This window comes from Protopterus annectens, chromosome 10.part0, assembly GCF_019279795.1.
Source record: "Protopterus annectens isolate FY-2018-M chromosome 10.part0, PAN1.0, whole genome shotgun sequence".
Taxonomy (NCBI): domain Eukaryota; kingdom Metazoa; phylum Chordata; order Ceratodontiformes; family Protopteridae; genus Protopterus; species Protopterus annectens.
This window is the reverse complement of record NC_056744.1, coordinates 1,112,391,590-1,112,406,833: the sequence shown is the minus strand read 5'-3', so window position 1 is coordinate 1,112,406,833 and position 15,244 is coordinate 1,112,391,590.

Below are 15,244 nucleotides of genomic sequence, written 5' to 3'. Positions count from 1 at the left end.
TATTTTATTATTTATTATTTAAAGGATATCGAACATAATCAAAGGGATGTTTATATAATGTTAGCATTTTAATGAGTCCTTGAAAAATAATATTATGAGTTTAAAACCCATTTTTATTAAAGTATGGTAAGCTACCACTAGAGTTAACAAATATGAAAAAGAAGAAAAAAACAAATGAATCCAGTACCACAAATAAAAAGATGTGTTTATTAACCTTGCCAGTTCATTTAGTGGTTTCTATTACTGACTGAAAAATAAAAATGGAAGAATCCATAAATGTGACATACCATTACAATATTTAAATAGATATTATGTAATTTCTCCATTTTAAGACACCCTCATATTGAACAACCATTAAATCTATCTATATATTCTTGTGTCATAGAACTGAAGATTGTACCTTAAGATTACAGTGATGGTGATCCAGAAGATGCATGACAGATATGTCTTACTCTGTAAGTGATAAAACGAAAACAAACAAAAACTGATAAATACAAAAAGAGATAAAAAAACACACCAAACCAGCTGAAAGTAATGTTAGCACTTTCGTTTACTTCATAAGCAAACTTCATCAGACAAATAATTAATTACAACAAGCCCTTTATATGTCTCTCCAAAAGACATTAATTAAAACATTAATTGCATATTTAAATTATCCTTAAAGAAACATGAACATACTCTGTAAGTGGATATAAAAAGCTAAATGTCAAATGTATATTAGAAATGTTTAAAAATCACATGTAAGATTTATATTTTACAATTTTCTGTCCCCATTCAACTTCAGTAATTGCAGGAAATGAAAGGCAAAAAGTATTAAGATAATGCTGTGGTTCTTGTCATTACAATATAAAACTTTTCACTTCAATTAAGTTTATGTTTGTGGCTGGATTTTTCTTTCTTACTTACCATTCTTTGGCAAATGCACAAAGAATGCAAAAATAATTCAAACTTTATGGGAAACATAGAGGTTTCCTCTTCACAATTAATGAATGAAAGAAAATGAAAAAAATAAATAATAAAAATGAGTATAAATGCTGACTAAAATTTTTCATCTTTTCTTTTCACGTTAAGGTCTAGCAATATCATGAGGAGAAGGAAACATAAATGATTATACTTGATTAGAAAACTAGGGTCATGTTTACTGAAAATCTTCAGTCACAAAACAAGTTCACATTAATATCATACTGAAGAATATACCCTCTGGAATTTTATTGAAGGGCTGCAACCTGCTTGTAATCACAAAGAAGAATACAAGAAATAGCTGCTATTGTGCCTTAATCACATGGTAAAATGTTCTTTTAAGCACTTTAAACTTGATTTTCTAGGAGTCTATAAGCTTTCCACAAAATAAGTAAATAAATACATAAATATAGACAATGATGGAAAACTACAAAGAGGAGAAAACAAGTGCAAAAGATGTTACTGGGAAATGGATTCAGTGCAGTTATAAACAAATGCTTCTTAAACAGGTACATATGTAGTCAGTCATTGAATTGGGGGGGGTTGTCAAAAAAATAAGTAAATAGAAGTTTAGAAGGAAGAAATGTAGGCAACTTTCCTAAGAAAAGAAAAAAAAAGGCAAAGCTGTACCCCAGAACAATAAAAGTTGTGGATCAGCTGTTAAACATGCACAATCATGCATACACACACACACACACACACACACACACACACACACACACACACACACACACACACACGCACACACGCACACACGCATACACACACATACGCACGCACTCATTCACATTGACAAACCTATGGAAGCTTAAACATCAAAGCTTGGATCTGAAGATTTTTTTTGTAAATGAGTAGATTTTGTCATATATATGATAAGCAATCTGTATTATTAGCGAACATAGGAGATTTTGGACTTTTGTAATTCCCCACAGTTGTGTGACCCTGTAATAAGCATATATAATTTAGTCTATGTAGGGAGTTCAGAAAGCATAGGGCCCTGCATAAGTGCTGTGTGAATTATTTAACTTTCTACCGCTGTACATTTTATAGGACTGTTTCTGTTTTCATTGTATTGTTTTTATTCTATTTTGACTGGATTCGAAAGAGCTGAGTTTCTTTCAGGGTGGTTTGTGATGAAGATTTGATTTTACACACAAGGAGAGAGAGAGAGCATTTGCAAACATTCTTATCAAAGATAGTGTCTCAAAGGGTCTATATTATATAGTCAAAACTTTAGGTAATGGAATACCTAAAGCTCAACACCTAAACAGCGAAAGCTATAAACAAATTGTCACAAACAGGAATGTTTATGTTTGTTTCTGAATAGCACTGCACATTCAACTGTTCCAGCTCCAATAATCCATATTGTGCTTCAGCATTCTATTGCATCCTCAACAGTTCCATTTTCAATTCACATGTAAAGCTATAGTTTAGTATGTTCTCCATTTAAAACTGTTATAGGTGAGAGAGCCCTCTCTAAACTAGGACCTGCTACCTGGAACCACCTGCCTACAGACATTAAAAATCTAGAAACCATTAATAGCTTCAAAGATGCACTTACAGAACATCCCTTTACTGATTGTTTCTGCAGCTGCTACCATGACAATAGTAGGTAATTGACTATAACATACCATGAATAATAGAATATATTTAATAATCTTTTCTGAGCCTCTTAATGTGGCAATCTTATACGCTAACATTTCATATGGATGTAGGAGTGTATGTATTCTGTAGGTATGCTTGCGCTGTATTTTATGCATATCCCAGCCTGCATTTTGCATATATTTTTCCTTAATGGACTCTGAATGGATCTTTTAATCTTACATATTCTTATCATTATATTTTAAATTTTGCTATGTGCTCAATGCTCATTTTACATATAGTTTCTTTAATTGAACGACCATGACGTATTTTCTGCTCTTTAAACATAAATCATGGCTGAAAAGGGTCACTAGACAAGTTGACTTACCCTGCAAACAGTAAATAAATAAATAAATAAATAAATAGTGCTTATATGCTGGGTACCTTATTGTTTTTTGTTTTTTTTTAATATCCAAGAGCTACAGTAGAGTGGCTAAGTGGCAAAATATCTGTCTCATATCCCCAACACCCATGCATCAGTCCTGATAGCCCGTCACTGTCTGTTTAGAGTTATCATGTTACTTGAGTTTGTGTGATGTGTCTCTGGTTGCTCCTCTTTCCTGCTGATTTTGAAAAAAATCATGCTGGTTAACTGACCATACTGAAGTGAGTGTCCATATGCATTTTATTTACCCTTGCCCTTGTTGCCTTGGTTGTTGTTGAAAAGGCTCTATGGATCAGAACATTTACTCTGATAGAATATTCGAAAAAACTAAATAAATACATTATTGCATTTCTCTAGCCACTATTTGAAAGTTGTATACAAAGGACTGTAGTGACTGATATCCTGTTTGTGCTGTACGCCATTACTTCTTTGTATGAGCTATAACTACAGACTGCACAAAGCTGCATTAAGGAAAACCTAAAATATAATATTTATCTCCTCACCCAAACAGCCTGGATTGTTTTAAGCAATTGCTGCATAACTGCCTATATACTACTATTCCAGCCCATTTATGTGAAACATTGTGAGAATATGGGATGCATATATTACTATAATACCCATCTCTGAGTACCAGGAACATTATTATAGCAAACGGTACAATATGCATTGTTATGCACCCTCCTACTACTGTTGAATATAATTTATTAGTAAGTTTATTAAAATATACTTCATCTGTGAGTGATTGACTGCTGAAGCAGAAAACTTCAAAATTCATTTATATTTGTCTATAAAAATTGCTAACTGGATTGCATGATAAGGCAGAACAACTTGCATGTCTTGTTACGAGGGTTACTACTCTGTGCACTAGAACAGGAAGCCTTCCCTGGGATTCATGGACACTCCGTGCAAGAATAAGCTACTCTTGCATGGAGTGTTCTGTGTCCATGTAGAGCAGCAGCATGCATTGCTATTCATGAGGGCACACTGTTGTACTCTCTACATGGACACAATCCATGTACGACCACAGGGGATGTCTGAGCAGTGCACAGACACTAAACATACCCCCTGCACTCAGAAAGTGCCTTATGGTTAACTCTAATATTATGCCAGTATTCAGTGTCCACGGACACTGACATGTAAAAATAACATAATCAGTGTCCGCAGACACTGACAATGAAAACGTCAAGAGGAAACAATACATAGGTTCATAGGTTCATAGTTTGGTACTAAGCTATCGGCCCTAGGGCATATACAAGACTAGCCATAACAATTCCCTGTCTATTTCTTCCCACACTATTTATTTCCTGGACCCCTGTCTAGCAGGGTGATTGATGTGATCCCAGGGATGAATTTCCTTTCTCCCATCCAGTCATCTAGGTTCCTTTTGGAGAGGTCCAAAGAGGTTCTTTGTTTGACATGTATGGGCAGTCTATTCCAGAGTCTGGGGAGTCTCTGGGTCATGAACCTATCCCTCCACCATGTTTTGTTTATTGTTATGACAAGGTTTAGATCCCTGGAGTGTGTGGCTCTGAGGGATTGGGATTTCTTTATGTGTAGCATGTCCAACAGCTCTGGGTTTGACATGGCCTTGTATGTTAAGCAGAGATCGCCTCGGAGTACACAATATGCTACAAAGTATAGCTGGAGCTTTTTGAGGTGGTCAGCATAAGGCATTTGCTTTAGGCCTGTGATTCTTTTAGTGAGGTATTTCTGTGGCCTTTCCAGTTGTTGCAGATGTCTTGAAAGGTACATGCCAAATATGTGTCACAGCTTCTGAGACACACCCTCTGTATTGCTAAAGCCATACAGCACTTCTGCATGCTGCAGAAGCAGGAAATGTGTGCAAATGCACACACATACCCCTCAACCATACAGATATTCATAGAATGCCAGATGTTAGTCTCATAAGTGTGGCCCACTCCACATATGAGACGGTTGGCTGGAAAAATAGTGGAAAATCATTAAAGGGTAAAATTGGAAAATAATGACAGACAATGCAGTTCCAGACATTGTACCCTTCAAAAAAGTCATGTCAATGCAAAGCATGTTACCCTATCAACTTTCTAAGTTGGCCAGAGCAATATTTAAAATCTGTCCCTATTTCTCCCCCCATCATGTTAGGCTTTGTCCAGATGTCCTGCCCTAACAGGCAGAAAGCAATGTGCATACCTCTAAAGTCAAATAAAAAAAGAACACAAAGATAAATATTGTTTTTCTTTTCCCAATAAAGTCTAAAGGTAGCTGAGTGGGTGTGCTCATCACACATCTATGCATAGCAGAGTTTAAACATCTAAAGGAGTTAACTAAAAGCATACAGCCAAAACAGTGACAGTGGTATAGTGTAGTTGCTACAGTGTTTGCTTAATATGCAGCCAGTCATGTTTCAAGCTCCAAAGCAGTCTGTTCATACTCATATGTGAAACATGGCTAAAATATATATATTTTTATAAATAGGTAGTGAGTATTAGACATTTGTTGATCAGGGTAGTGTAGCAGGTTCAAATGTAAGGCATCAGTGTAGTACAGATGTGAAACCCCCACATAAAAAAAGTGTCCCAGACAGTATAGTCACAAAAGAATGTAATGTAATGAAAGTAAATAAAATGAGAATAATGATAATAATAATCATAAGTAATAATACTAATAATAGTCCATAAAAAATAGCTGAGCAATGCTAAACTGAGCTCAGCTGTGCTGAGCTGGAGTAAGCATTGCTGAAATATGTATGCTTATCAAGAATTAGCATAGCTAAGAGAATTTACAAACTAATAAGCAGGGCTTAGCATCTACTCTGTCAAGCAATACTTACCTATGCTAAGCAGGTTTGCCTGGTGCTTAGCATAGCTCAGCATATTCAAAGCTGTCCATTCATGGCAGGGGGCTGGAAATCAGCCCTATTTAAACTTCACAGGTGGGAATAGAGCTCATAACCAGTTGTAGCTCCCCACTGTAGGCACTATGGCTCATGTCAGTGAAGGTGTGTGCTTTTGCGTGCAGTGCTGGGGCATTCAGAAGTCCAGGGTCATAGTCTGACTCCTTGTAGAAAACCATGACATGAGATTGCTGCAGGACCAGGACCAGGGTACCCAATACAAAACAAAGGGCTGAGAATGTCTCACCTGCAATCTCACCAGTGCCACTGGCATCCCTCAGACTTGTGAGCAGGTTTGGCACCACTTTGCCAACTTGAAGCAGAGGGAGCTCTTCGACCAGTGGGTCCAAGATGCCTGGGTAGGGAATACTCCAGGCATGTGTAAGTATCAGTCACAATAATTGTTTTTCAAAATTCAGCCTGTGTATGTGATGGATAGGTATTCATAAATGTTTTTTTATCACCTGTACAGCTGCAGATGAGAGGACTGCCGACTTGGATGCCCATGCCATCAGACTGCAAAGGCTGTGTTGCGAGGCTGGTGAATAACAATCTAGCTTGTAGTATTCAGGGCAAATAAATAAAACTGAGTATTATGTCATCTTGCAGTATTTAAAAATGGGTATGGTCTGTACTGAATAAGCAAGCTCGTAGGAGAGTAATACTGAAATACAGGTCACATTTAAATAAAATTGTAAGTGCTTGTCAATAAAAGTCAAAACCTCAGACTGGTTGTGTTTACTTTGGTATTGTATGAAATGAAATGTGTACAGTTTATGCATAGCAACTATAGCTCGGAAAGCAATAAAAAATCAAGGCTTATCTGACAAAGATTGTGAAGTTATAAAATAGGAGATTTAACTACATGAAATATTGCATGGACCAAGATCTGATATGTGAATAGTAATGTTGTTTCTACACTGTGCTATACAAGACATATGTGCTATGCAAGAAATGTCAGAAGTACAACTTCAGAGTGTACAAACAAGAGATTATTAGACAGACAACAGTCAAACAAGAGGCAGAAGTTCCTCAATAGCTCATTCTGATGAAACACAAACCTGTTGTATTTTTGGCACAAATAGGCACCGTTCAAATCCTGGGAGTGGTAGTAAGCTGTATGTATAATTTCACCCAGGATTTTGTGATTATGTGTAGAAACAGTCAGGTAGTGTTAACAGAAATTTCCTCCACAGGTCTGCCAGGTAAGAAAACATATAAAGTAGCTATAAGAAGGCTGTAGTTATACTGTGTTCAACAGCCACTGTCCAACCCCAAGACTGTAAATGACAGTAAGATAAGTACATACACCAAGTAGTCACCCCAAGAAATGTTCAAGTGTCATGCTTTCACAGCCAGTGGTCACTGCTGCCAACAACCAGGGTGACTGATAGAAATCAAATCAGAGTATGGCAGTAGCATACACACACACACACACACACACACACACACACACACACACACACACACACACACACACACACACACACACACAGTATGAGTGCACATATGTAACTCTGACTATGTGAATATGGGTAGAAATAGTCAGGTAGTGTTAATATAAATTTCCTCCACATGTCTGCCAGGTAAGAAAAGGTATAAAGTAGCTATACAAAGACTGTAATTATACAATGTGTACAAACATACTACCGCCCAACCCAAAGCCATAGGTTATTGTAAAGTGAGGTAATACCTGTAGATTAATGATTAGAGTAATTATCATTAAAGTTGTGAGGACTTCAAGCATGTATAGTCGTTAAGTGACATCTCTCTCTGTCTCCCCAACTTTATATGCACCAAAAATCTAAACACATAAATCAATAGGTATGTTTTTCACCAAACCTACTCTAGGGACATGTGTCCTACTGTTCTAAAAATATTGAAATGTTTTTCTATTAATGTTCCCTGTTCAAATACTATTATTGGTGGCCTGTTGCTATCAATCTAACCTGCATGCCATTATAATGCCCATGGTGGTGTCATATATGCATGTGTTTTGTTTGCTACGCAACGTTTCCAAATCTGTTGTTTTGGGTTATAGGCCTACCTATGCATGCTGTTATAACTAATCCTGGAATGCGTTTTTCATGACTAACCAACATATGTTGTAAAACTGCAAACACCATAGCACATCTGGGAAGGCCGATCCCAGCAGATCTGCCTGTCCCACCTCAAGTGGCCTTGGCACCAGGCCCCAATACATCTGGGACCCACCCTGGGACCTCCTTGTCCAGTGGCCCTGCAGCACCTTCAGGTGGAACTGCCTCAGGTGATGAGGCTCATCCCCGCTGGATGCAGGCATGGACAGGATCCTGTCACCCAAAGCCAGGTCTTGGGATTGGTGCATAATGAGCTTTGAAAGGAGTTCAGAGATCTGCTATGCCAGCTTGAGGGCTACATGGCACATGTAAAGGGTTAGCCTGCCTCTCCTGCTCAGCCCTCAGCACAGACACGTTTGGGGCTGTGAAGGTGCAGTGGTGACTGCCCAAGGGTGGGGACCTCAGTACCACTGTATCCATTTGTAGGCTTGTGGGCATCTTATTCTCAATGACTCCTCCCTGTCCAAGGTGTTTACCCCCCACATGTCATATGCCACCCCTGTCTGCTGTCTTGTCTGTCTTGTCTGTCTCCCTGCCCAACCTAACTCCCCAAATATACCTACTATCCTTCCCCAACATTCCACTCTCACCTTAAAAAAAAGGGTAATCTGTTCCCACAAAAACATGTCACCCCATACATTGCTGTCTATTTTGCACGTGTCCACTAGACACATGTAATCTGGTCTAATTGGCTTCACAACACATTGTTGTCCTCATCCCTCTCTCAGGGATTTGAGTGTTCAAATTTACATCCATATTCATCATATATGCACAGCTGTTGTTGTAGAAGAAATGGACAGCTATGGACCTTCCCTACACCTGTCCTGCACATCCCTAGCTAGCTTTCATATTGTTTTACCCTCTGTGTGCCCCCATTTTTCACCACTTTCCTATCACCCCTTTTTTCTTTTCTTTTAAAGAAATTAGAGTGGGGGTAAATGAGTGTAAGCAGTAGTAAATGGGAGTAAGTGTGTTTGAGTGGTGCTAAGTGAAGCTAACTCAGATTAAGTACTTTTAGGGCTAACTGTGTGTAAGCATTGTTCAACAGCAGTAAGCATCGCTTAGCTCCACGCAAACCCATACAAACCCATTTACAACTGCTTAAAAGTGCATTAATCACTCTGTATCCAATAGCCCTTATTCTGCCCAGCAACAAAACACCACTGCAAGTCTTGAACCCAGGACTCTGCACACCACAGCAATCTACCATTATGCCATCTGAGCTGTAGATATATGTGTTGTTTATCAAACATATAATTCATTAGAGTCATTCAACAGTAGGGGAAATGATTCTGTTGAATTAGTCAAGTAATATATATATATATATATATATATATATATATATATATATATATATATATATATATATATATAATGTATTTACATTAAATAAATTACACCCCCCGCAACTTAAATATATCAACTCCGAGATTGTACTACAGCGAGGACAAGGGAAATCTCCCAATCCGTGCTCTGTATGCCTATTTCCATTCAGGATTTTGAAGTTTTGAAACTTCAAACATATGATCTTCGATCATATGAGATTCAAAGTTTTAAGCTTTGAAATTCTGAAGTGAACCCATATATATATATATATATATATATATATATATATATATATATATATATATAAAGGTTCCATACACTAGATCGAATTTTCACTAATTCGAAATAATGCATGGAACGCTCACTGCAGCAAACGTGCACTTAATCGAAAGTGCACTTACGCAAAGTTCAGTACAACGAACGGGTGCTGCATTGAACTTCCGTGCAGTTCTCACAGACCTTAGGGTTAGGGCACGAGTCATGACCCATGTCCTAACCCTAAGGTCCGTGACGACTGCAGCGCAGTGAAGGACATAGCAATGTCCTCCACTATGGTGCGATAGTCATGAACCTTAGGGTTAGGGCATGGGTTAGGGTAAGGGGATAGCTTTACTCACTATCCACTTACCCTAACCCGTGCCCTAACCCTAAGGTCCATGACAATCGCACAATAGTGAAGGACATAGCTTGTTTTTTATGTCCTCCACTGTGCTGTGGTGTTCGGTGAAGTGCACTTATGCAAAAGTTCACTTTTGTTAAAGTGAACTTTCGCAGAAGTGAGGCTTCCTAGTACAAGTTCAAAGTAGTGAACTTTCATTCTTGTAATAGGAATCCATATATATATATATATATATATATATATATATATATATATATATATATATATATATACAAAGACACACACAAATGTATATGTAATATAGCACAGGCATAGATTGGACATATTGGCGTAAGACATTTAGACAGTCGCTGATGTTACTGGGCTTGTTGTAACATATCCTTTATGAGGAATATGAAGGCAGTAATACCAATGGATTAAAGGCAGTAATACCAATGGAGTTTAGTATTTACTGACTACATTCCCCAGAGTACCTGACTGATTTTCCAAGGACAACAACTGTCTAAGGAACCGACAAAACATAACAGGCAAACATGTGGCCAGTTTGTGGACAGCATGCCAGTTGACAGGTATGTCAGAGCCATTATCACTGTCAGACATGAAGTCACTCACTAAATGCATACCCACACAAACCTTGTCAACTTATCAACCCACCATGTGTACCCAGCACTGATGATGACATAGAATCTGTTCACAATTCTGAAGATATGTACCCCATGTTGTTGTGCTGTCTCTAGATGTCTGTCCTGTGAAGTATTCCCACCTACTGCCTGTGAATCTGTAGCCCACCACCTCTGTAATGTCCCTCATGCAGGCAAGTAATAGGGCCAAGCCCAACATGAAGGATGTCCCATTTGTTGGAGCTATCAGCAGTGCCTAGCACTATGTGGGCACCTGCATAGTTGTATGGCCTTAGCAATACTTGACATCTGCACATCTGCACAGTGGAGAGACAGGAAGTGGACAGCAAACTTGTTATGCATTAGTATAAATGTCCTGAAGGATAGAAGTCTGAAAGTGAAATGTATGCCATTACTACATGACAGCAGTCCTCAATGACATAGTACTCTACAGTTTATATAATATCATATTAATATCCAATAGGCGATACATAAAAACATACAGCTGAAACACCAAGAACAAGATAGCATAGTACGAGTCCCAGCTCTGCATGCAGAGTTGCATGGCTGGAGTACTACAGTAGGCAATCTAATTTTAGATGGAAAAGCAGTGTCAACAGTACTAATTTAATAATACAATATGTGTGGAATCATATTTGTCAACCAGTGTACTGTAGCTGGTGTAACACGCAAGTGTGAGTGCATATAACATGTGTTACTACCTATGTATAAAAAAATAATAAATAAAAAATGTGATACTACCCATGTACACCCAAGTGTCCTTTACAGTATAGTCACACCCCTTGCTACTGTAATGACAGCACATAAAAGCATGTTATGTACAGGACATTAAATAAACTTATTACATGATGTCATTGCTATTTTATGAGACTGGAATGTGAGCAATGGTTACCAGGCCTGAGCTATGCTTAGCAGGTTTACATATTGCTTAAATGTGAATGATAACCAGTAATTAGCTCTGTTAAACATATTTGCGCACTGGTAAGTGTCAATAAGCGAAGCCTACATAGGTTAAGTGCTGTTTAGTGCCACATAAACCCATGCAAATCAGCTTACAGCTGCTGAAAAGCATGTTAATCACTCTGCATCCAGCAGCCCAGCTTCTGGCCAGCAACAAAATAATCAGCCATGGTCCGTCTTGAGCCCAGGATGCTATACACCGTATTCACAGCAATTTACCACTAAACCATCTTAGCTGTGGGATGTCAGGATGTTTTTTACAACATATCATGCATTACAGTCATTTAACAATAGGAAAGACACACTGTGCAATGAAAAATGATTGTTATCTACAAATATATACATGAAAAAATATTTACATGTATAGAGGGATAGATAGATATGTGTGGAGTGGAGATACATATATATGTATAACAATATATAGAATTATTACCAAGAAATACTGATGTGTGTGTGTGTATGTATGTATATATATATCTATATCTATATATATATATATATATATATATATATATATATATATATATATATATATATATATATATATATATATATATATATATATATATATATATATATATATATATATATATATATATATATATATATATATATATACATATATACATACATGTCTCTAAATGCCCATACACACATATGCTGCTGATAGACCACCCATAACTGGGGCAGCATGCACAGTTGGATACAAAAGGACCCATGACACTCACATCTGCCCCCAGTCCAAAACAATAAGTGAACAGTATGCTGCTACAAAATCATGATAGGCCATACACAATGGCCAGACATATACAGTGACCTCTTAGCAAAACAACTACGAATGAAGATAGTAAACAAAAATACAAACAGCCAGTAATTCACACAAGTTCATTTTACTCTGATGTCTTTGCCAAAGCCTTTAAGGAGTAACACATTACAAGAAATGATTGTCTTAATTAGAATATGCAATTAACACATAAGTACATTTAAATACACAGCCTCCAGTTACAATCCTCATTCAACCCCCTAGAGGATAAAGTATCACATTTAAAAACATACATTGATTCTGTACATAACAATTATTCTTTTATGACTGTTTGATCAAACTGAGAAACAGACATTTTCCAAAGCAGTACCTTGTAACCCACTACACTTAATTACATGCATATACATAGCCTCCAATTACACAATTCATTTAACCCCTTAGGGGACAATGTATCACATTTAAGAATTTAAACTGATTCTGTACATAACAAATGTTCTTTCATAACTACTACCCCCATGGTGAGAATTATTAAAATGTACAGCCATAGAACTGTCTTCTTTCTCATCAGTAATATGTCTCACTTGTTCTAACAGCCTAGTTTTAAAACACTTGTCACTCCCCACCACATAAAACATGTAACAAGGGCATCTAAGAACCTTGTTCATACACCAACCTCTTGAATGTACAGAGTCCCACATGTTGTCTACCCTTTCCCCTCAGCAGGAATGACAGAAGAAAATAATGGTAGACCCTGAGTATCAACCTCCTACTGTATGGCATCTGTACAAAGCCTGACATAATTTGGGACAGAGGCCCAAAAACATGGCCATATTTGAAATATTGCTGTTATACACTGAGAAAATTGCTGGTGTTACAGAGTTTGTTGTAACATATAATTTCTCAGTGATATAAAGTCTTAAACACAAATGGATGTTAGCATTTACTGATTACAATCACCAGAGTATGCTACTGATTTTCCAAGGACAACACCTGTCTGGGGAATAGACCAAATATAACAGGCAAACCTCTGGCCAATATGTGTATAGCTCTACAGATGAGAGCTATGCAGACACATAACTTTGTCAGACTGAAACCCATGCAGAAGTAGCATGTTCAGGCAAACCCTGTTAAACAAGCATTATTCAAAACATATAACAACAATACTCACATTCTGCCCCTAAGCCTTGAATCTTCTCCACCATTTAGTTGGCTTGTCTCCACAGGTCCTGTTCTAAGAGGTATTAGCTTACACACCTCCAGGATGTCTTCCTTACAGGTAAGGCAAAGGGCCAATGCCCAGATTTAGTACTCAATTATAGGAGTGTGCTTCTATGAGCTTCCATGACATTGGCTATTGGAATAACTACACAGCTGCTCTGCATGCAATCAGCAACCGAGGAACACCAATTGGTGCTCAGGCCATCACATGGTCATGAGCATTACCTACAAAATACAAGCTACCATCTATTCAAACCATGTCTGTCATAGACAGTCCATCAGTGCAAAGCTGAAGTAGTGTGAGAAATAAAAAAAGGATATCTGTGAAAATTCCAGAAAAAAGAAAAAGGTATGTGTAACAAGTAAGCATGTAATGGAATGCAGTAGGTGGTCTGTAATAATGGCAAATAGGGGTTTGAAAGCATATGTTTCAACAAGACTTCCTGTATTGATGTACTGCTGAACAGCACTGATGGCCAGATCATGTGGCTCTGTCTGTAGTGACTAGGCCAGCTAGTGGGATGTTGTACATATTCATATTTTATCTGTGCATATAACTATGATACACATTCTGTCTTATAAATATAAGACAACTATACAGAGCATGTGCAAAGTAAAGTACTGCTGCAGATGTGTGTGTTGAACTGCATCTTATATACTGAGCTCATACTATTCAACTGTCCAGTGTTCTGCACACTGACCATATGTGTGCCTCATATTTGTAGTCATTTACCCATTGAGTTATGCTATGTCTGTCAAATCCTTGCCAAATCTGTGGAGACTGACATTACAACATCCTCCTTCATTGTCCTCCTGCTTTTCCCATTTGGGATTGCCACAATGGATCATTTGTTGCCATTTCTACCTGTCCTCTGAATCTTGCTCCCTCACACCAAACACCTGTATGTCCTCTCTCACCACATCCAGAAACCTTATCTGAGGTCTTCCTCTCTTCCTCTTACCTGGCAGCTACATCCTTACCATCCTTTTCCCAATATACTCAGCACCCCTCCTCAGCACATGTCCAAACTGATGTAATGCTGCCTCTCCAACATTGTCTCATATTTGTCCAAGATGGCCTGAGCCTGTCATATACACATTGCTAAACCTGTGCACCCATGTCACACCAAGTGCAAATCATAACATCTGTAACTCTGCCATGTGCAACTCTGATGCCTGCTTTTTTGTCACTGTCCCTGTTTCCAACCCATATAACATAGGTGGTCTCACTACCCTCTTGTAGACCTTACATATCACGTTTACTGGTACTCGTCTGCCACATATCACTCCTGCCACTCTTCTCCACCCTCTCCATCCTGCCTGTACTCTCTTATTCACCTGTCCTCCATAGTCCTCATTACTCTGAAATGTTGATCCTAAACATTTGAACATATCCACCTTTGCCAACTGTAACCCATGCATCCTCAACATTCTGCTATCCTTCCTCTCATTCACTCAGAGATATTCTGTCCTAGTGCTGCTGATCTTTATTTCTCTCCTCTCTAGAGCACATGTCCACTTCTCTATGGTCTCCAAAAGATTTACCCTACTCTCAATACAGATCAAAATGTCATCTGCAAACAACATAGTCAATGGGGAATCCCATATGATCTTGTCTGTCAACCTGTCCATAACCATTGCAAATCAGAACGTGCTCACAGCTGATCCCTGATGTCATCCCCATCCACTTTAAACACATCCATCAATCCCAATGCAGACCTCAGTGCTGTCATATCACCCTTGTACAGATCCTGTACCAC